The sequence below is a fragment of the Suricata suricatta genome, chromosome 4 (assembly GCF_006229205.1).
Source record: "Suricata suricatta isolate VVHF042 chromosome 4, meerkat_22Aug2017_6uvM2_HiC, whole genome shotgun sequence".
Taxonomy (NCBI): Eukaryota; Metazoa; Chordata; class Mammalia; order Carnivora; family Herpestidae; genus Suricata; species Suricata suricatta.
This window is the reverse complement of record NC_043703.1, coordinates 161,399,113-161,423,460: the sequence shown is the minus strand read 5'-3', so window position 1 is coordinate 161,423,460 and position 24,348 is coordinate 161,399,113. Positions and strand designations below refer to the sequence as shown.

Genomic DNA, 24,348 nt, shown 5'->3' with positions numbered 1-24,348 from the left:
CCCAGCTATTGTTACATCATCCTCTTGGGGTGAGGGGTCCAATCTCCCCTAGAGAGAAGAGGTTTAACCTTTGCCAGCGCCATACACCCAACATCTGGCCCATTGATGAGTCTGTTTTGGGCCCAGCACCATGTCTGGAAGAGGGGTCTTTGGCCCAGATCCCGCTAACTTTCCTGTCTTCCTCAGACTCTTCAAGCCTTCGGTTTCTGTGATGGGCTTCAGGGACCTTCCCCTCGGGGCAACCTTTCCCGACGCCTACAGCTTCTCTCTCCCACCGTAGCTCAGGTCTTACCACCTGCTTCTTCTCTCAACTGCCTGATGGTCTGGTTTACCCTCTTGTGGGACAACCAAGATGGTGAGAGAGTATTGGAATTGTATCATACTCTGCATGAGGTTTTCTCATTCTGAAGGTGGACTTTGTTACATCTGCTAGAATTGAGGTCAGCCTGCTCTGGTAAACTCACCCACACCTCTGGCCTGCTCCAGGGACCATTCATGCCCAATTCTGAATGTCAGGCTGCAAGATAAAATGGTTTTGCTGTAACTGAGCTGCAAGACGCTGGCCTTTTCCATGACCCAACATGATAGGAACACATAAGGTCATGAAACATGATTCTTCACCTCTATGGCCTTTTAGTTGAATTTGGGGAGTATTGTGGATTGACTTGTATCCTTCTTAAAATTCTTCCGTTAAAGTCCTAATCTCTCTATCTCAGCATGTGATCTTTTGTAGATATAAGTTCACTGCAGATGGAATTAGTTAAAATGATGTCATTAGGAGGGACCCTGATTCAATATGATTGTGTCCTTACGGGAAGGGAAAATTTGGACACAGGGACTTATAGGGAGACATGGAGACAAGGATTGGGCTGATGTTTCTAAAAGCCAAGGAACATCAAAGATTGCTAGTGGGTCTCCAGAAGCTGGGAGAGGGGCATGGGACAGACGTCCCTCCCAACCCTCCAAAGGAATCCACACTGCCTGCATCCTGCCCTTGAACTTTGAGCCGCAGACTGCAAGACCACAAACTTCACCTGTTTCAAGACTTTCAGTGTGTGATGCTTTGTTACAGCAGCCTGGGTGAGCCGGTCCAGGAGGTGAGATATTCAGTCATGATCCAGATGAAGAACCATGGAAATCAGTGGACAATTGTAGACAGGGCATTGCCATTGGAAATACAAGTCATCTGATGAACAACTACTTGCTTTTTGGGATATCAGTTATTCTTTGTGAACCTCAGTTTTTCAGCAGCAAAAAGTGGATATTTAGTACCTTTCTCAAGGGCTTCTCTGAGGGGATAACACACAGCAAGTATGTGAGTAGTTATTACCTACTAAGTTGAAGTTTTTAAATAGCAAATGAAGTGTTAGGGAAATCCAGGGCCTTCAGATACAAGAGAACATAGGAATCTCTGTATGACAGCATGCACGCTTCTGAAAATTTTACATGATTTCAGTTTAAATTCATAAAGAGATATCACATAGTGTGGAATTTTAATTTTTTTCAGGAAAAGTAATTAATAAATCATACATACCTGTGACACTTTTCTGAATTTCTAAATTATCACTCATTTGGGTAAGGATGCCACGATTATTCATTTAAGAGATCTACTCTTCACATGAATCAGAAGCATCTTTCCATTGGTTCCTCTGTGACTTGGAGGGCAGGAGTAAGAAGGCATAGAAGGAGCTGATGTATGCTCAACAGAAGTTAATCCCAATTGTCTGAATGACTTTGGCTCTGAGATGTTACTCAATATTGTACACCAAGTTTTGCACCCTGGCTGTCCTAGGAGATTCAGCAGAAGAGTTATAAATGATTCACAGACCTTCCTTTGCTCTGCTCTCTCTCTTGTCCATGGTACGTCAGAAACCAGCCCCTCCTGATCCTCCTTGGCCCCTCTCTCCAGCCTCAAGTCAAATGTATTCTTTCCTGTCTTCTGGTCAACCAGAGCTGAATACAGCAGGTGGCCAAATGCTCTGTCTTTCTAGTATGTTTTTCCTTAGGTCTGGAATCAGTCTTTCTGCAACTCTTCCAGCTGGGAGATGTCTATGTACCCTTCAAAGCCAGCATCTATGACCACATTCCCCATGAAGCTTCTCTTCTTTTACCCATTTTCCCCTATTCATTCGTGCATAACACTATATCCTTACAACGTGTTCATTTTCCATACTGAATGTGGACCGAATGTGGAACAGTGTCTTTTATCAGACTGTGAGTGACTTTGAGGCTGGAGACCATGAGGTCATTTCTGGATCTTAAGGTTTGGGAATAATATCTGGCACTTTGGTAGATGTTAGAGATTATCTTCAGGGTAAAGGGAAAAAGAGTAGAATCTCTAGTAACTAGAATGCTTGAAAATCTGCTAGTTTCTTGCAAAGATGATTGATACACCTGGTCAGGTGCCCCAGCTGCTTTATGAGTATGAACACCTTCTGCTCACAACCTCCACCTGACATAGATGGCATTTCTAGGATTTTCCATTTACAGAATGAGAAACCAAGGCTCAAAGACTTTCCTCAAGATCGCCCATCAAGATTTAAATCAAAGCCTTTGGATTTAGCATCTGTGTTTCATCACTGAGGCACAGAGCCTCTCAGAGATTAGGGGTGTGACTCAGAAAATGAGGCATGCTCTAATGAAAGGCACCTAATGAAGAGACAAGACACATCACTGTCTCCTGACATTGTCCCACATCCGCTACCTGAACTCTTCCTTCTCTGTGTGCCCCAGTACCACCAGCAGTGGGCCCAATGCCCTTCTCCGGGGAAGCCTTCTTTGGTTTCCTCTGTTAGTGGGAGGTCTCCTTTCCTTGGTGCCCACAGAACCTTACACTCCACTCCTCCTTCCCCCTTTGCCTGCCTCACAGTGCTTTGTTTATATGGACAACTTCTTCCCAAGACTGTCCAATTTCTTGAAGACAGACCCAAGGTGCTGTAAGCTTGATTAGCATAAACTGTAGAAAGCATTTTGTCACACTTCTAGTGAGTGTTTGACAAATATTTGTTGAAAAGATGAGTGAATGATCGCACTGAAACAAGAAGGCATTTCAGGTATTTAGGGTAAAAACAATGGAAGTAATTTGAAGTGCTTAACAAATAAACACTGCGAAGTTGCGGTAAGATGGGTTAATAAAATGTAGGTTTGCTTACGTCTGAAAGGGCAAATTATGTTCCATGGAAGGGAACCACATAGAGCGAATCCACAAGGCAACGGAATGAGTCTAATACCTCTTCCATATACCACAACCATAAAGATCATGCTGCATATTTGAGATGAATCCAATCAGTTATACTGTCAAACAGGCTATAAGGCAAAAAAATTTACTATTCACTTTGAAATTTCCACCCATAAAGAAAGCCCATGATGCTCGTCTTATTGTTGGAATGCATGATTTACTTGTGTGTGTGTGTGTGTGTGTGTGTGTGTGTGTAGGTTTCTAAATAGGAGGAAAGTAGATGTGTGTGTGTGTACACACTTTATGTGTGTATGAATTATGTATGAAAAAGGATTTACAAGACAGCTCCAGTGGGGTGGAAAGAAAGCCCCTAACTCTAAACCTGCATGCGTGTCTTCCCAATCCCCCTTTCAAGGATGCCGTGGGAGGCTGGTGCTGGAGGCACTGAATCAGAGGAACCACGATGTCTAGATTTTCAGAAGGACAGCAAGCCACGGAAACGTGTCCATCTGTGATTTCATTCCTCCTGCAGAGAAGGTGAGAAAACGACAATGATATCTGTGCTCTTGTCAATGACTTTTTATTTCTCACATCATATCATAGGCCACCAAAAGCCGTGTCCCAAGCTTTAAAGGATGCTTAATTACCTATAATACAAATGCATTGCATATTATTTTAACTGCAGTTAGGAAATGCTTTCCCGTGGCCAGTGCTGGTGTCTATAAACCCACCGCCACATGTTGGGGGTGCTTTACCAGCAGATCATTGATTTCAAACACGTGAAGTTTTGTTTTGCTTTGTTTTGTTTTTAAATTTTACATGAGACACTAAGCACCTTAGAAAATTCATTTTCAGATTCAAGTTGAGCTTCTTTTTAATCTGAAAGGTAAGAACTTTCATTTCTGCAAGGGTCCCTCCCTGGGGTTGATGCAGAGACAGGTGGAAGCTAGAATGAGGTCTCTAACCACCCCACCCCCCACCTCAAGGCAGGAACTAAGACTGGTTATTTTGCCCGTTACAAAGCTCACGACAGACACTTAAAATGGCTGGTAGTTATTGAAACCATGTTATTTACTTGACATTTGGAAAACATGGTTAAAATGAAAAATAAATATTCACCCTAAATGAAATGTTTGAAAGGATATTTATTTATTCAAAATTCTTTGATCGTCCATTGTGCTAGCTCCTCACCTGAATCAGGCCTCCCCCAGTAATTTCGCCTTTGCAAACAAAGGTGCAGACTGCGTGACCTTGGCTGGATGAGACACCCCCCTCACCCCCCAACACACTGGTTGGCTCTGTCCAACATCACGGTGTCGCTCTTTTCCCTTTGGGACTTCCATAAGGCCTGGTCTTTCACCAACCACTCTGCTCCTTGTTACACTCTGGCTTCCCATCTGTGAACATCTGATGGCATTGAATCTCATCAGCCATTGACCTTGAGGTATGAAAGTAAGTGACCTCTGTACTTCTCTTGTGAATGTACTATTCTAGTTGTGCATTTTCCTTAGCCTGGGGGAAAGAGCCATCGATGAGGGGAGAGAAGACCTTATTTTATTGACATTCTTTCACAGTCTTTATATTTCACATTCATGTGTTCATTCAACAAACACTTGATGGGTAACTTGTGAACATAGTGGTAGAGGCTCCAGATTTCCTCTTCGGGTGCCGACCTCCTTTGCATACATCCGTTTGTGAGAATTGATCCCTTAGCCTCAGATACTAGTGGTTATTATCATTACCTGAGAATGCAGTAAAAATGCAGACTCTAGGCTCATAGGTTTAGTGTGAGTTTTGACCTTGTGCATTTTTAAGAAGCTTCTGGGAGATGTCATTGTTCCTCATTTGTGAACCTCACTTAAAAGAGCTAAGTTGATGTCCAGGGCTCTCATTCTTGGGCCATGTGTTGATGACCTGGGGAGCTTTTTATTTTTATTTTCTTATAAGTGTTTATTTATTTATGCCAAACAAGAGCTAGAGTGAGTGGGAGAGGGGAAGAAGGAGAGGGAGAGAGAATCCCCAGCAGGCTCTGTGCTGTCAGCATAGAGCGGGATGCGGAGCTTAAACTCACAAAGGTGAGATCAAGACCTGAGATGAAATCAGGAGTCATGCTTAACTGACCAAGCCACCCAGGCGCCCCTCTGGGAAGTTTTTAAAAATGCAAGTTCCCCACCCTCACTTCCACACAGTCTGATGCAATTGGTTAGAGACAAAATCAGGCAGCTGTGTTTTTTTGAAAGTCGCCCAGTTGATTCACATCGGGCCCCAGTTTGGAAAGCACTGCTCAGGACCATCCCTTAAGTTATTTGAAGCCACTGAACTCCACTTTAAAAGTGGACTAAATGCACACTGCTTTTAATGCGCCAATTGGCCATCAGCAGGAGTGAGATGCTGGACGGTAAGAATAGAAAGGGCTTTTGCGGTGTGACGTTGAAGAACGGCTTTGTTACTTAGGAACATGACGGTGCTCAGCCTGTGCACACATAAGTCCTTGAGCTAAAGCATGATTCTGGCCAGCCAGGCTCCAATGGAAAAGTCTCCCTCTCTTTCCAGGAAACTTTCTCGTCCATGCAGTGGCCGCCATGCTGCTAAAGTCTGACGGCAGACTCTTCTTCTGGATGTGGGAAAACCCTAGATTCTCAGATGTCAGAAATAATGCCTCTCTTCTGCTGCTGAAATCTGCACTAAACCTTCTCAGAAGGGATAAGAGTTTACAGCTTTTCCCTTCATTGAACCAGAGATCTGTTTTCTTCTTCTAATATCTGATGATGACCCTTAAAAATGGTGCTCTTGCTTTACTCATACCTAGTGAATGTATGCTCTCTGAGTTAAAGACTAATGCATTTTGAGAAACACAAACACACAATTATTTCCACTTTTGTCGTGAGAATATCAGTCTAATTATATGCAGATAGTAGACATAAATCAAGAGAGACAAGGAGGCAACACCTCCATCCTGGAACTCAATCCGATATTCATTTGTGGGTTAAAAAGCACTAAGTGTCAATGGTTCATCCATCCATTCATTCATTCATCTGTTCACTCATTCTGTCATTCATTTGGAATACATTTACCAGGTTCTCCAGGGGGTAAGAATGACAGTTTCCTCATCTTGTTTGCATTTTCAGCAAATGGGCTTTTGCGTACAGTAGGTCCCGACATATAACACCTGCTGTCGTGTCTCAACCAGAAGATGGGTGTGGGTATGCAGCTTGACCCAGAATCCTGACTTGCACGGCAGCCTCTGCTAGGAGGAAGCGTTTCCGGTCAGACTCTGCTGGCTTTCAGGAGCATGGCTGCCTTTGCGCTGACCCGTCATACCATGTCCCCCACGGTGTCTGGCTCAGGGTCATGATTGTACCAGGAGCTCTCGAAGGTTGTGGGCAGACTTCACCTCTTCAAGGCACCAGCACCAACAGAGCACCCCAGAATTTCACCGATCAGCCTGGCCGAATAGTCCAGCCCGGTGGAAGAGCAAATTCGGTGCCTCTGGACCTTCCCCCCACCCCTGCCCCTTCCTCTGTTCCTCCAGCTTCTTGTCCTCTGGCTGTTTCCTACTCACCTGTGTCTGCCTCTCATCCCCTCTCTCCCCCTCGGCCTCCATCTGGCTGGTTTCAAATACCTTTGAACTCATCCTGAATTTAAAGGCTTTTACCTCACAGGTCACCTTAGAGAGAAATCCTTACATTATTATGAAAATATGTTTTATTTTTCTCTGCTAGCTGTACTAAAGAGGCAGAGAGCATTTGCTTCAGCAAGTGGCCAGAGTGTATACTGAACTCTTAGGGGTCTGGGCCTGTCTTTTCTTGTCTCTTCCATGAAGTGCAGGGAGCCCGCCCGCATGGCTAACAAGATGTGTGAACAAGAGAAAGGAAAAGGAGCCAACATTTGCTGGTAGAAGGCTTACTTCTACACCGAGCTGGGCACGTTCACTAAGGACGCAGAAATCTGAGAGGTAGAGGGGACTCTTCCAGCAGCATTGTGCAATGACTGCCACTCTTTCTTAACAGTGCGTCCCCTCTGTGAACTGAGAAGCAGAATGCGTAATTCTCGGGTGTTCCATCAGAATGACCGAGGGTGGGACTTGATTCATTCTCAAAGGCAGGCTCAGCATTCAGGAGACGAGGTATCACAGAAAGACACCGGCCGGGAAACTGTGACAGGACAGTCAGCCTGGAGACCTTCATGTCATTACTGCTCTCGGGCTGAAAAAGATAACTGAGGTCAGAGTTCCTGATACAGAATATATAACATACAATAACTCTTACTGCCTCTGCTATTAATGATAATAGTTAAATATTGGAATTGGAAGAATTTAAACATAACGGGAATTGTAACTATTCTCATAAAAGTGCCCTGGTAAAAAGTAATTTTTACAGTGTTCAGTTGGTTTCTCCTTAACCAAAAACAAGATTTTCAATGTTTTTTTTGGAAACCATTTGAGTCCCTATCCTTCCAGAATATTCTGACTTTTCCCAAGCTTTGACAGGCTATCCCACCACTACCACTTTATTCAATATACATTTTTCGGACAGTTGTGCTTAGTGTGTCTAATGCCAAGTGCACAGTTATAAAAGATCTCTTTCCAGGCTTACAGATCATTGATGTGCACAATATTTAATTCTACTATAGAATATCAAAACCTTCGCTATGCAAAAGACCCGGGGACAAGAACGGAAAGATGAGCTGCAAACTGGGAGAACACATTTGCAGTTCTCGTATCTGGAAAACGAGTGTAACTAGGGTATATTTTAAAAATTCGGAGAACCCAACAGAAGTGTGATACTTCAAAGATGAAGAACTAGGAAAGAGCCTGAGGTTGGCATTGGTGTGACCAACAGGGACTCTAAAAGTTCAGTAAAAATTTCACTGGCACGAGGCATCTTCAGGGCAATCTGAAAACATATTAAGAAGCCTTAAAAATGCATGCTCTTATTCGTCAATTTCTCTTCCGAGACTGTGTCTTAAAAAATTAATCTGGCAAGTGTCAGACAATGTCTGTAATTCTCAGCATAGAGTTGCCTTTGAACGGGCAATAGAGAAATACACTAACTGCCTAATAGAAATTATTGGCCAAACCCACTTGTGTTCACGCATACTTCTGATGTTACATCATGCAGTAATTAAAAATGAAATGTCATGAAAAATTATATAAAGTATTCTTAGACGTATTTGATGATAATATACTGATGGCATAGGAACCATAAGATTCAGCAAGATTTTTAGAGAATGATGTTGTCACTGTGAGATAAAATACATACACATCTGTCCATATACGTGTAAATGTGCATATTTACATAAGTTAAAGGACTAGAAAGAAATCAGTAGTGATTAATAATGGCAATTTCTGAGCGGTACAATTTTGGAGTTTTAAGTGTTTGATTCAAGATGTGCTTTACAACATTTTCTACAACATAGTCATGCTGATTTTGAAATAGAAGAAAACATAGCAAAGCAGTGTACAACTCTAAAGACTCGCTTCCATCAAGTTTAGAAATCCCCACGATGTAGTCCAAGAGGTAGGGATTAGTTATTTTACCAAAACCCAACAATAGCTGTGGATTTGATTTGATAATTTTTCTCCAATACTTTTGAGCACACCAGGATTTCTGCAGTTAGGATTGTGTTCTCTTCAGGGCAGGGCCCTGCTGTTCCACTTGCTGTCAAGATCCATTAAGTATTTCCCCATCATTTATATTGTGCAGGGTGGCCAGTATTATATTAAGTAGCAAACTGGGGAGCTTAAGCCGTGACCATGGACTTTCATCAGCCAGAAGCCCACTCTCCTTATGGTCATGGACCACTGCGGGCCTCAAACTCCGTCTCTACATTATTCTTAAAACAGAGTCCCTGCATGGCACCTCGTTCCCACCAGCCATGGGGTCCCTGCTGCACCACGTGCACTTTGTGTATTTGTACACATTATAATGATGAATATCCAGGAGCATTTATTGTCTATAAAATATCCAGTTGCGGGGCACCTGGGTGGCTCGGTTGGTGGAACGCTGACTTTGGCTCAGGTCATGATCTCGTGGTTCCTGGGTTTGAGCCCCATGGTGGGCTGTGCTGACAGCTCGGAGCTGGAGCCTGCTTCGGATTCTGTGCCTTCTGCTCTCTCTGTCCCTCCATTGCTCACATGATGTCTCTCTTTCTCTCCCTCTCTCTCAAAACTAAATAAATACTTTTTAAATTGTCATGGGTTTCCTTACTATTCCTTCCCTCAAGCTAAGTTGTTTTGAGTCCCCGTTGTACCACGGAGGCAGACAGAGTGAAGCTTCCACCATGCGTGCAGTTGCTCTCAGGGGCCTGGGAGAGCCATCCAGGCCCCTGTCTCCTGTCTGTGCAGGACTCTGCTGAGATGTCCAACATCGAGGGCTCCTCACGTCCCACAGGAGATTGCGCCTCAAAGTCTCTGCCTCCAATCTACCACACCAGGTACAAAGACTTCCCTTTACTCTGAGGGGTGCAGGGGGCACAGACTTTAATCATCTGCTTTCTAGCCACACAAAGACATGCGGATCTCTACAAGGATCTCTCAATGTCTCTGCCTCACATAGATGTCTGGGGAGGCTCTCTGGGATGAGTAATTTAGACAGGCGCTCTGCATTGCAGGGGCCCTGGTGAATCCAACGGCAGACAGGTTTAAGGACCTCTGCCTTAGACTTTTATCCTGCCATAGTCTCTCTGGCTGCTGGCCTCCCAAAGGCTTCCACCAATCTACACACCTTCAGAGTCCAGGGAAGACCCATTCCCCTTCTCACTGCCAGAGAGCCAAGCTACCTTCTGCCCCCAATCTCCATCTCCAAATGCATCTATTCATACACCAAGATGGGGCCAAATTCTCTGGTCTGGTTACATAACCCCTGTGAAACTCTGTTTCTTCATGTACAAAACGGGGACAAGAATCAGACCCTTGAGAATTTATACAGGGCGTAGGTAAACAGGAACACAGAAATTTTCCATTTCCTAACTGACTACTGATAAATGGTAAACATCAAGTATCTACTCTGTGCTAAGCATTAGCCTAGGCATTGGGGGTAATGGAAAGCAAAGCCTTTGTTCTCATAAAGATTACTTTTTTTCATAATATTTTATTGTCAAATTGTTTTCCATACAACACCCAGTGCTCTTCCCCTCAAGTGCCCTCCACCATCACCACCACCTGTCTTCCCCCCTCCCCCCTCCCCCCCAACCCTTACTTTTTAATTATAGTAGGCAGACAAGTAAGCAGATATAAAAACCATTTAGGTCTTAGGTGACCATGAGCACTAAGCATCCAAAGATGCTTCTGCTGTTGTGTGGGCTGCCGCTTGGTGAGAGTGGTGTCTCTAACATGTTTCACATTAGCCGTAGCTGCTCGTGTCTTTTGAAACTGATGACATGCAGAGAAGCTGGATTGTGTTGGCTGGACAGCAGCTTCTCTAACAGACGAAATTAAGAGAGCTATGGAGACCCGCCGCACTTGAACCATCACGATTCAAACCAAGCTAATGGGCGAGAATGGGGTGGCAGGAGCAGAAGTGTGTTTCGATATTTAATTTCAGCACAGCATATTTGCACTAATTGGAACAGTGCCTTGCAAGCAGATGTTCCAATCAGCTGGGAACACAGGAGGTGAACAAAAGATGCCAGAGTCACACGTGTCCCTGGCTAGAGCAGCAGAGTCCTGGGTAAGGACACTGAGGGATGCCCCCCCCTCCACCTTGCCTGCATTCCTCACAGGATTCTGAGCACCTGCCCTTACTGCTCCAAGGATTCCAGAATTCCAACCACTGTCTTCATTTTCCTCTCTTCCCAAACTGCTCTCAATCTCTGCCCTGGTCCACTCTGGATTATCTCTTGGCCCAAGACCCCTTTCCTTTTGACCCAGTGGACTCTCTGTCCTCAGGAAACTACACCAGTCATGTAGGATGACTTTCACTATCACTAACAGAATCACTAAAATCTGTTGGCTCAATGGATTTTTTTTTTATGCGTGGGGATCATTGTATATGCTCATAATGTTGACTACAGTACATTTTAATAAACTCTTGTCATATGTTATAATTAGTGTAACTGGCAATGAGGCAGCAGAGGAAAGGGTCTCTGTCTACAGGCAGCATGACCTAGAAGGAAGCCAAGCATTCCTAAGTTCACTCTTGTCTGGAAAAGCAAGGGACTGTCCATTAGGTGTTTTGAAGGGACAAAAAATACACAAGTGTCCGTTGTGGGCACCGCCAACATTCTGAAGAAAAAAATCACTAATTTCTGCCAAACACCATGGGGTGAAACTGAGCATCTGAGCATGGGAGATGATCATCCACACTCCTGCAGAGAGAGAGAGAGAGAGAGAGAGAGAGAGAGAGAGAGAGAGAGAGAGAGAGAGAAGCATTGAGTCAGTTGTGATCGTGTGACATTTCACATCACATACGACTCCTATTGCAAGACATCAATCCTTCAATGAGTTAAAATTTATTGAAAATATTTGCTCATCTTGCAGAACACTCGCAGAATGAGTTACTCGCAATCCAGGGTTTTACCATATATATTTTAAATTGAAATACTTAAAAAATACAAGAAATTTTCCAAGGCAATTTTTTTTTGTAATATACACAAACATGGTGCCAAAAGCTTTAAGTTTTTGTGTCAAATAGATTTAGGTTCAAATCCTGGCAAGCCTATGTTATTGTTGAGAAATTGGGCAATTTATTTAACCTTTTAAACTCTCAAATTCCTCATTTGCATATAGGGCAATAACAGATACAGTCTTGCTTGGGCTTTGTTGGAAAGCAGAACTGAGAGGAGGCTTGGATCCAGATGGTTCCTTGTGAGGAGTGAGCTTGGGGAAAGAGAAAAGGATGGTAGGGAGATGGAGAGCAGGGTCCCCTCCCCTGTTGCTCAGTGTTGCTGTGTGTGCTGTTTCCTGCCTCCACTTCCAGGCTGAGCACTCCTGGCAATGGGCATCTCCCTTTCGGGAGCTCTGAAGCAAGAGATAGTGGTCCAGCTGAGGCCAGATGGTGTCCTGTGACATTTGCACAGAACTGGTCACTGCAGAGATGGCTGTAGGTGCAGGGCAGCTGAAGGACCTGGGTGTTGGAACGGGTCACCAACAATGTACCATACTTTCTCCTCCCTTGCTCCTGCTCTGCATTAAATCCCATCTGACAGAATCAAAGTAGTGCCAGGTAGCTTCACAAAACACAACATGAGAGGGCTAATCCAGTAAGTCACAGTCCCTGTTCCTGTTACTGCAAGTGACACATGGCTTCTCTGGGAAGGACGCATCACTTCCTCTCTAAATGAATGAAGTCTCCTAATGAGTGGTTTCCTGGTCCTCATGAGCTATCATGTGGAGCATTCAGAATTGGTCATTGCAGTGGGCCGATTGGCACAGCTAGATTTGTCTTGTGAACAGGGTCCACACAAAGCCTCCATTTTTGGCAACTCCATTTATGAATACTTTGGACAAGTAGCAAGCTGGTCAAGGTAAGAAAAGATGGGTTGCAAGTGCTGGGTATAAAATGGCTACTCTGTCAACACTCTACAGATGTCATTAAATTAATTATAATTATTTTCTTAATGTCATAAGGTAAACTATAAGATTTCTGCATGCTTTGTACAAATTCCCACAGACCTATCTATTTCCTTCAACTTCCTGGTCTTTTTTTTTTTTTTAAGCCTTTTGTTATTAAGTGATCTCTACACCCAACGTAAGGCTCGGACTCAAGATCAAAAGTCACACATTTCACTGACTGAGCCAGCCAGGCATCCCTGATCTTCCTGTTCTTTGACAACCACCCAAAGCACTCTTCATTGGCCAGGAGACCATATGCATCTGGACCTCATGCCTTTCTTCCTCTACATGAAGTGACTCAGCAATACGCTGTTGGAAGTTCTGTTTGTACGGAAGATTTTCCTTCATTATGACTTTCAAGTCCAGTATTCATGGCCTATTTCGTGGCAGCAGTTCATTTTCAGATGATTCACCTGTAAGCTGGACCCAAATCTTCTCCCTCTGCAATAAGTTGGGGGAGAGACATCTGTTCAAAGGAGGTCGCATGAAAGGTACAATGGACATAATTAGGCAACCTGTCTGCACACCGACTCATGGCTGCCGGATGTACTCAGGCCAGTCCTGGTTGTATCACTTCCATCCTATGATAGACTCACATTCTGCCTGTTAGGCAGATCCAATAACATCCATCTCGAGTAGAACAGCTGTAGTCCAGTTGGTATGAAGTCATCAATATGGTATAAGATAGCCTTTCATCTGTATGGTTCTTCCCCGTGTTGTGGCTAGCTGGCTGCTTCTTCTCATTCGGGTCTCAGTCTGAATTGCTCACTGAGGTATTCTCTGGCCACACCGTCTAGAGTGGATAGCCATGAGGTGCCTGGGTGGCTCCGTCAGTCAAGCGTCTGACTCTTGGTTTTGGCTCAGGCCATGATCTCACAGTTCATGAGTTCAAGCCCTGCATTGGGCTCTGTGTTGAAAGCATGACGCCTGCTTGGAATTTTTCTCTCCTTCTCTCTCTGCCCTCCCCCAACCCTCCCTCTCTCTCTCAAAAAATAAATAATCATAAAAAATTTAATAAAATAAAATAAAGTGGGCAATCTTCACCACTATTCTCCTGGTCACTCTCATAGTGTTCTGTTTCTCCATATTCACCCTCTGAAATAATTGTGTTTCCTTGTTTGTCTTATGCACCTAAATTTAAACTCTGGATCATCAGGAAACTAATTTGTTTTATTCATATAATACTCACTCCATCTAAAGCTGTGTCTGAATAGGTTGTAGATGCTTAAAAAGGTTTTTTAAATATTTATTTATTTTTTTAGTGGGGAGAGGCAGAGAGGGAGAAGGAGAGAGAGAATCTCAATCAGGTTCCATGATCAGCATGGAGCCCAATGCAGGGCTTGATTCCCAAGACCATGGGATCATGACCTGAGCCATTATCAAGAGTCAACCAAATGAGCCACCTAGAGGCCTCTCAAAATACTTTTGAAAGGATAGATAGATAGATAGATAGATAGATAGACAATCTTTGAACATTTGAAACTTTGAAGCACTATGCTTCATTGTGTGATGTGTATATGTTCTATGTTAGCTGTAGAAAAGCAACTTTATTTTTATCAACAAAGAGTTAAACACATAACTTTTTTAAATGTTGTCATTGTCAAATACAAAGACTCTTCTTTCAAAATTTGAAATCGAAACAAAGCTGAATTTATTGCTTCCTCAAGGAAAGTAAAACCATGCTGGGCAGACATAGCCTCTCTTACCTAGTTTTTTGGGAAAAAGATTTGTTTGAGTTGTGTTAGTTACAGAGTCAATGGTGTGTTGACTTAAATTTTAGAAAGGTGATTTTGTTTAAAGAAGCGAGAGTAGGTAGACTCCAGCCTTAGCAGGATATTTTGTGTTGGTTACAAAGGCAAGGGAATGAGATTTTTTCCTAGAACTTAAAAAATTAATTACAAAATGTGTAAAGAAAAGAACAAAAGAAAAGAATACCAAAACTCTTAAGAAGAAAACTAAGATGGAGAAAATTGTCATAAAATAGTGACAGACTGAAAAGGTTTAATAATGAAAAAAATATACATAACAAGGGAAAAGTAAAGACAGTATAGAATAGTAGAAGAACTGGGGAACCCAGAAGGATCAGTAGGTTGAACATTTGATTCTTGATTTCAGCTTGAGTTATGATTTCATGGTTTGTAGGTTTGAGCCCTGCATCAGGCTCTGTGCTGACAGTGCAGAGCTTACTTGGAATTCTCTCTCTCCATCTCTCCCCCACTTGCATGCACGTGCTGTCTCTCTCTCACACTCAACATAAGTGGGTAAACTTCAATAATAAAAAAAAAGAATAGTAGAGAACAAGGAGCCCAGAATCAGATATGGGGAATGAAGAAAACTTGCTGCAAGATAAAGCTCATTTTGAGGAATGACGAGAATAAGTAAGTTCTTCAGGAAATGCTACTGGAAAAATTGACGACAAAAATAAAAATGAAATCGAACCCTAGGGGTGCCTGAGTGGCTCAGTAGGTTAAGTATTCAATTCTTGATTTCAGTTCAAGTCAAGATCTCACAGTTCATGAGATCTAGCCCCATGTTGGGTTCTGCACTGACAGTGTGAAGTCTGCTTGGGATTCTCTGTCTCCTTCTTGCTCTTTCTCAAAAATAAATAAACATTAAAAAAATGAAATGGAATCCCTTTCTTGCAGTATGCACAGAACGGAAGTCCATATGAATTAAAGTCTTATATGTGAAGAGAAAATTTAAAAAACAAAATTAGAATAAATGTTAGAAAACACAAAATTAGAACAAAAGTTAGAAAAATATCTTTGTAACCCCAGGAAGAGGGATTCTTATAAAACACACAGAAGAATAACCTATAAATAAAAACATCCTAAATAGATTACATTAAAATGAAAAATAATTGTTTTAATCCCAAAACAACATAAATTTTAGAAAGTAAAGATTAAACCTCAGAGAAACTATCTATGGTGCACAAAATGATTTGTGTCCAAAATTCATAAAGAACATTTACCAGTCAATTAAAAAAACACAAATAGCCCAATAGAAAAATCACCAGAATGGCCGTTGATAGATACTCCTTAGGGAAAGAAAACCAAGTAGCTAATAAATGCATGAAGGGTTGTTCAGCTTCTTTTATAGGCAGGGATATGCATCTGGCAAACAAAGCCACAGTGATATTAATTCAGACAAAGAACACAAAGGGGGAGTCACATTCATTAACTGAGTCACTGATGCCAAAGTAACACCATGCCAACGATTTTCCAGTGCAAAGAAAAATCCAAATCTATGTATTCAAGAAATCTATTTTCATTTCAACACGATGATCACTTTTAACAATTCTAATGGTGTTTTAGGCACATATCTTGTTCTCTGACCCCACATAATAGGAAATACACCTGTTGCTAGCAGCCAAGAGAAGACTAAATACAATGCATTATGCTTTCGAGTGACTTCAATTTACAGGGACTAGATGAACAGGCAACAAGGCCCTGTGAGGTGCATTTGTACAAATCTACAAAGATATCTTACAGATGTCTTACATTAGTCAATGTTCTAAGAAAGAGACTTCACAAGAATAAAAGGGTTATGAATAGAAAAATGGGGTATATTGCACAGTTTCAGATTGGAAAACAGTTCAAACAAGCCAACTGTAAAGTATACATAAACTTTTTGGAGAATTTGCAAAAGTTTTAGGGACCAGAAAATATATAAATGTATTATAATCAAAACTTCAAGATTGTTATTAAAAAACAGATTATAATACTGCCCATGGATTATGATCCTATTTTGTTTAAAAAGATCTAGAAGTACAGACATTGAACCATTAGTAGGTTACACTCTGGGTGATGGGAATGTTATAGGTCTTAATATTTTTATTGCTTTTCCCTGTTGTCCAATCTATATCTCATATGTAATAATAAAACATTCCTCGAAAAAATGTCACAACATGCCATTTTATAACATCGGTGACGATCATGAAGAGGGGCACTTGTAGGGAAGAACACTGTGTTACATGGAAAACAACTTGGTAATAAACTATTTAATTTAAAAAATATATATAACATCGTACTGGTAAAAACATTTATGTTTGATGAAATCATCCAAGTATTATCGACCACATGGAAGAACACATACTCCTACATAGATACCTGAGGAAACCCTGGCCATGTGCTTACAGGTGTGTTCATGGGCCTCTTATATCTTAGAGAGAGCTAGGACCATCCAAGGTCATCAAATATTCATTGGCTTAACGTACTGTGGTATATTTATACAATTTCACTCTCAAAATAGTTAAGAAAGGCATCAGTAACAGCTATACACATAAACCTAAGTGGGCCTCAAAACAATGATGTTGAGAGACGTGTGTGTCTTTGGAGATCACATACAGTCGGATTTCACTTATGAGAATGTAGAACAGGGTTGTTTCATGTGTTAGCATTCAAAACAAGGATACAGACATATATATACAACATGGAAATACTAAATAAATAATAAAAACACAGGCTCTAAGGTGCTTCTTTTGGGAAGAAAGTAAGATACAAATGGAAAGGGGTGTTTCGGGGGTTTCAGAGGTAAATGTAATGTTCTAAATAGTCTAAATTTATGTTTTGGGTTCAGATAATTGTTTTATTACTATTTTTGAAGCTGTTCATACAGGTACACACATATAAGGAAATAGTATGTGTATATGTGTATATATGTTGACATATTTACTCTTTAATATAAGAGATGTTTATGATAAAATTAAAATCACTAGTTGTGACAAAGATGTCAATGACTTCTATGCATAGGTCAGTGTCTACTTTACCCACAAGGCCAAGATTTAGCGCTAACAGCAACAAAGTGGAGCCAGCACATCCGAAGCTCTTTGTATCTGCAAATTTGCACTTGGGATAAAAGTGTGCAAGTATCTCTTGGCTATGTCCCCAAAAAGATTAAAATTTATCAGGAAGCCAAAGAGTCTTCTGTAGAAATTGTATGTCAATTGCAAACCCTTCTCTACAAGCTCATAATTTATGTGACCTCTTCTTACAGATTTCTGTACAAGTTGATCAGATTCCATTGCGCCCAAGCCGACACTCCACTTTTTGGATAGAATTCTCCACACATGTCCGCAATGAGAAGAAACTACTGAGGAATACATACATGTGTGTGTACCTTGCATGCTGGGGGCCGGCCAGCCTCTGCCATTCCAGGGAAGGAGAAGACAGTGCTCCCTGGTGGAGGTGAGTATTTGAATGCCACACTGTTTGACATGTCAGGGGTTGCTTGGCTGCAGAGAGTCTTAATGAACGGGCGTAAATAAAGCCCATGGGGATCTGTGAGGTCACACTTGACTCTGAGTGATGGCGGTTGAGGTTGGACCCTGGAGGCTTGGTGGGAAAAGCAAGAGGGCATAAGACAAAGGAAATGACATCAGTCCAAAGGGATGCACTTCTGGGTTTGGTTGGGTGACAGTAGTGGCTGCACATTTCTCCCTTAGACTTTCCCGGACATTCCAGTACATTCCAGAGTACATTCCAGTTGCCTCCTAACCAGAAGGCCTTGGTTCCTTGTCGGGCCCTACAAAACAGCCTCGCGGGGTCCAGCAGCAAAGAGTGGGTTTGACCTTGTGTTCCCTCATTAAATGGCACTTCAAACAGCCCTCAGACTTTCTTTTTTTAAAAAAACTTAACTTAAACAACATTTTCCAAAGCAATTAAGCCTAAATCTGCACTTAAAAAAGAGCTTTCCCCGTTTACATCAGCCTGGCCTGAGCAGTCCGGTTCGGAGGCCTTGTTGGAGTCAATAACGCAGCGGGACCAAGGCCTCGGGCAGCAGCTCCCACGGTGCCCGGACCTCACGAGCGCCCTTCCCGGGGAGCACTGTGGTCGCTCCTCTCTCCCCACAAACTGCACACTCAGCACAAAATCTAGAAATTAAAATGTAGCCTTGTCTCCCCCTCATTCATTCCAGAAGCATTAGTATTAATTTTTATTGATTTTCCAAAATACATCGTAAGGCAAAACGCAATCTCAAAGAGCTTTAGCCTGGGAAAGCTTTTACCAGGTCCTAACCCCGTTAATTTATGTTCAATTCTAATTCTTCCTCACTTAACACGGCCCCACACTGTGACCCGAATTCCGGCCCATCTTTGCGGCCTGTGGATGCGGGACTCCCCGGGATGGAGGCCGTTGGCTTGGAAGCAAGGGACTGCTCACCTCTGAGCTGAGGCCCCCGGGTCGCGGGGCTGTGAACCGAACGCCATGTGCTCTCGGCTCCGTGCAGATGCGCGCTGTAGACACGGAGGGAAGAAGGCGGTTCGGCTGGGTCAGGGCTGACAGGGGCCCTGCGGGGACGCAGGTGAGCCAGAGGGCACACTGCCGAGGTGCAGGTCACGAGGATGGGAGTGCGTGCGTGCGTGAGTGTGCAAGTGTGCACACGTGTGTATGTGAGAGAGCATGTGAATGTGTGTGTTGCACGAGTGTGTGTTACTGTGAGTAGGTCAGTGTGTGAGACTGTGAAAGTGTGCGTGTGAGAATGTGTGCCTGTGTGTGTGAGATTATGAGGGAGTGTGTGTGAGTCTGTGAGTGTGTGACAGTTGAGTGCATCTGTGTGTGACAGTCTGTGAGAACATGTGTGTCACTGTACCGGAGTGTATGGGTGTGTGTGAAAGAGATCATATGTGAGAGTGTGACCGTGTATATGAGTGTGGGGGGGAGTGCATGTGGGGAGAGAATGTGTGTGCGTGTGAGAGGATGAGGGTGAGGGTGTGACAGTGCATGTGGGTGACTGTGCATGTGTGTGCATGCACGTGAGAGTGAGTGAGTGTGTGCGTGAGAAGGTGAGTGTGTGACAGTGTATATGAGTGTGTGGGGGGAGTGCATGTGGGGTGAATGAGGGTGAGTGTGTGAGACTGCATGTGGGTGACTGTGTATAAGTGTGTGATTGCACGCGAGTGAGTGTGTGTGTGTGAGGTGAGTGTGAGAGAGTGTATGTGGGTGACTGTATGGGTGTGCACATGCACGTGAGAGTGAGTGAGTGTGTGTGTGTGAGGTGAGTGTGTGACTGTATATGAGTGGGGGGGAGTGCATGTGGGGTGAATGAGGGTGAGTGTATGTGGGTGACTGGGTGTGCACATGCACGCGAGAGTGAGTGGGTGCGTGAGCGTGTGTGTGCTCAGCGGAGGCATGAAGGCGGCCGTGGGGCTGGCACCACACGGGGAAGGACCTCAGTAGGTACAGAGGGACCCTAAGCCAGGGCTTGTGTGGCTGGAGTTCCCCCCTTACCCAAACCTCTTCACAAACATTGTCCCCAAGGGTCACGGCTGGTCTGCGCTTGCACAAAACTGCCTCGGGACACAGGCTTAGAGACCGAAGGCGGTAAACACACCGGCCCCTCGTCAATGGCTCCGCTCGTGTCTCTCCTCCATGACGGTTCATCTGATCAACTCCACCCAGCGTCAGAAGGAAGCAATCCGCACTGTAAAGTCACCGCCACAACACACACACCAGAACTTCCGGAAGTATTCAGAGGTTTATTTCCAAGGCGTTTAAGTCAGCTAAATAATGGCATCTACCTGGAAATACCAAGTGACTCCAAGAAATGAGGCCTTGACTAAAGGACTCACCTCTACTTTTTATCAAGAGTTTATCCTTTCAACGGGATACGGAAATAGTGAAAATTTGCATAGAAAGTTCTAAATGCAAAACCACAAATGCAAAAATAAAAATCGAATAAGACGTTAATATTCGATATTTGTTTCTTTGTTTTGTGGGACAAAGGCCTGTGAGTCTTGTCTGTTTCAGAAAAAAAAAATCTGCGGACTTTAAGGGTGGCTCACAGCACACACATACACACTTAGCAGCATTGTAGGGACAGAAGGGACACTGAACGCACCTGCTGGATGTGTGACACCTGCGGATGTGGCATGCGCCTGGCGACCGTAGGCCACCGGGCTGCGCCGGGTTCCAGGGAGTCATGAGGTGAGCAGACCCTAAGTCCTCTCCATGCACCAAAGTGGTAATCTTGTGAGGCGATGGACGGATCAACTAACCTGCCTGTGGCGGCCATCTTGCCAAACTGGGGAAAATGTGTCTACTCTTCGTGCTGAGAAAGACATGGAGATCCAGAGAGAGAAAAGGATTGTTTCAAGTTCACCAGCGAGTAAGAGTAGAATCAGAGGACAAGGAAGAACTGTTGTGTCCTAGGATGGTGGCCTTGCCCCTTCAGAGACTTCCATATCCCTCCTCCCCCTCCCTCCTCCCTTCCTCCCCCTCCCTCCTCCCTACCTCCTCCCTTTCCAGGAGCTCATGGTGCATCGTGAACCTCCCTTCAGACCCACCTCATGGGGGCTTTGCAGGGAGCTCTTCTCACACCCTTGCATTTATTTTCATGAGGATCAATCCACCTGCAGTTACGTTTACAGAAATTTTTAGAAAGGGAAACCAAACATGCTTCCTAATCAGCTCACTCTGGTTATTTCAGCCAAGCCTCCCACTGCGTTCTGAGGCATTGAGATAGGAATTTGCCAAGGGTGATGCTTTCACCATCACATCATTAAGCAAAATAAACATCCTATGACGACAGCATCCTCCCCGCGGGTCTCTGCAAGGAAACCAGACCCCATGGCCTGCCGCCATTCGCTTTTCCCCTCCTCACCGGCCACCGCGGCCACCACCCCCTCTTGAGTCCCCGAGATCTGATTTGTGGTGATGCCTTGGAAAAGGCTTCCATTTGCCTCTCATTTGGGTTTAGGCCTCGGGATTAACCTCAAAGTGCTTCCCTGGGGCAGATTCAAAATAAGCTTTACAGAGGATGTGAAGTTGGTCTTTGAACTTCTGAGAAGAAGCCTCTGTATTCTGGACGGCCGGCCGGACTGCTGGCAGACAAGCTGGTGGGGACAGTTCACAGCTCCTGGGCCTTTAAGCAGTTAGATGAAAATCAGGTTGGCCAGGGTCCTGACTATGCTTTTTTTTTTTTTTTTCCAGGAGAATAAAAATATGCTTTTGCCAAAAGTCTCCTCTTGTGACCAGTGTGATTTTAATTACATTTTTTTGGCATTGTCAAAAGCCCTGAACCAGAAAATTCACTTAATTAGAAACAAAAACAAACAATTCCACAAAATGTGCGTCTCAATGTTACAGAGAAAGCCAGGAGCATGAAAAAGGAAGGTTTCTAAAGAAATTATTTTAAAGATGATATTTTCTTTCAGTTGAAGAAAAAAAAAGGATTGTGGGGACATCATCAAGCATCAAAAACCTCTTGATTAGGTTGGGGATACAACAAAGGTGGTAAAGAGGAAGAACGACAGAACGTTGAAAGGAATGTCTAGACTCCTCTGAGCCTGTGTTCATCGGTGTGAGTGAAGTGCGATTCAACTCGCTTTGAGTGTGGACCCTCATTTATGCATAAGGATGCCTCCATACGTTAATAAGTGCTCCCTGAAGGTCGTTACATTTTGGGGTGATGTAATGGTGCACTCCTAGCACACACGTCTGGGCGTCTGGGTGTGACTGTGTGATATCAGGGCTGTCCACACCGTGTCACAGGGTTACAGAGGCATCACTCCTAATGCTGCAGGGAGAAGTCCAGCCCCCAGCTACGCACCCAGGCCCCGCGCCGGCAGCTCGTTCCTACACACAACACCCACTCTTCCCGGCCACGTGCACTGACCGCAATTCTTCTAGACTCGTGTTGTGTCTCTGTGCTGCTTGGCATGGTTCTCCCCCTTTCTGCCCTCCATGTGCGTCCCTTGTGGCTCAGGGCACAGAAGACCCTGGCTTGTTGTGAGGCCCCCCATGGTTCCCCAGTTGCACCTCAGCTTCCAAGCTGGTGTCCTGGGCTCCCCTCCGGTTCCGTGTACGGCCTCTCCACGTTCAGAACTTTGGACTTGGTGATGTTTGTTCTGACTCAGTGGCACTGAGTGTCCAGCTTTTTCCAGGGCAATGGCTCGTTTGCTTTCGTTCTGTGGCTCTCATCTCTGGGGCGGCATCCGATGCGTTCAGTGTGTGGATCATTCTAAAAAAGCAAAGAAAAAGAATGCAAGGAAGGAAGGAAGGAAAGAAAGAGAAGGAAGGAAGGCGGGAAAAAGAGGCTCAGGTTTTGGGGGTCTTTGCCATTATGAATGTTAGCAGCAATAAATAACAAGGCAAGGGTGAGGACCCAGGAAGCTGGAGTTGGAAGGGAAGGGGCTAGGCCAGTGAAGGGGAGAGGGTAGGGTGTCTCCAGGCCTCACAAGCAAACGCAGATGTGACAGCCAAAGTGGGATGCAGGTCCTCGACTTGGTTTTAAAAAAGAACAGCTCTTTTGAGGAAATCTCGGGGCATCTGATTATTTAGCACGGCCACTGTATACCAGACCCCAGTAGGTTAACTTCTTTGCAAAAGGCCTTTTCTAAGAAACGTATGCTGTTGAAAATAAAGGGGGGGGGGGAAGTTAAGTTGAAAACATTTTCCAAGGTTAAAAATTACATTAGGACAAATGAGATCCCTTCATGGAGCAAGTAACCAAATCTGAGAAGTGTGTGCTATCTGCATGGAGAAAATTTGAGCTTAAGTGAAACCAGAGGAGGAGGGTCAGTCTGCGCCTGACCCCAAATGCCTCTCCCTCATGTCTGACTCTGATTCAAGATCGGCCGTCAAAGCTGGAGCTCTGCACAGAAGGGCTTTGTGGCCATCTCGGGGTATTTATTTCAGGCTAATTTTTCATCTGAGTCAGAGGAAACATTTAAAACCCGATGAAGTAAACTGCAGAAAGGAAGCAAAGATCTGAAAGGAAGGTGTGCCCGGAGAGACTGCTCATTTGTAAAGCTATCTGAAGAAAGTAAAGAATCCTCCAGAAAACATGGCTGGAGAGGGGCTCCCCTCCCGTCGATGTAGGGGCTGGTGCAAACCTACCCTTCGGAAAGCCATTGTTCATTGTGAGCACTCAGTTAATATCAGATCCAATATCATCTTTGGAGAAAATCTGTCTTTAGATCATTAGACGAACATGCCGGTAAGCCTGTTTCGTTTATCTGTGGTGTTTAGGACAGTTTTTTTTTTTAAACTACAAGATTGCTGTATTTGCACATATATGGATCATTGTCTTCATAATTCAGAGTGTTTTAAAAGCGTATTCTGCAGGTCACTGGTCTCCGCCATGTTAGGAGCTGTTACATTTGGGAAATGTGAGCGAAACACATTTCAATGAATCAAAGATACTTCAAGTCTCTAAGACACAGGGATGCAGCGTCAGTCTTCCAAGAGATGTCCCGTGCCCAGCCTTTCGTCCTGCTTCTCAGCCTTGATTATAAAATCCACAGTGAGGGTGAATGTTGGGAAACGCTGATGTGCAATCAAAGAAACCTGAAGCCCAGTGCGATGCTCGGTGACCTCACAGGGTGGTCTCCCAGCCTGCTGCTCATTAGCACCGCGCCTAACTTGCAGAGAGAAATTCCTGGCATCATTCCTCAAGTTGTTATTCGAAAGTTATAGAATGGAACACAGAAATCTGGAGTTTTAAAGTATCCTCGGGGGGCACCTGAGCGGCTTGGTTGGCTAAGTGTCCAACTCTTGATTTCTGCTCTGGTGATGATCCCAGGGTCCTGAGATCAAGCCCCATGTTGGGGTCTGCCCTGAGTGGGAAGCCTGCTTGGGATTCCCCCCACCCCCTGCCGCTTCCCTCCCCTGCTCAT

General features: G+C 44.1%; 1 long non-coding RNA gene across 2 annotated transcripts; it reads left to right on the top strand.

The window, feature by feature from the left end:
• Positions 1-321: 321 nt before the first annotated feature.
• LOC115289224 lies at positions 322-18,317 on the top strand. 2 transcript variants are annotated; one of them, XR_003907484.1, is made up of 4 exons: positions 322-355; positions 3,594-3,715; positions 17,727-17,917; positions 18,175-18,317. It is a non-coding gene; the product is annotated as an uncharacterized LOC115289224 (long non-coding RNA). The 2 variants fall into 2 exon arrangements; XR_003907483.1 differs by lacking the exon at positions 322-355 and adding an exon at positions 833-1,315.
• The last annotated feature ends 6,031 nt before the right edge of the window (positions 18,318-24,348 follow it).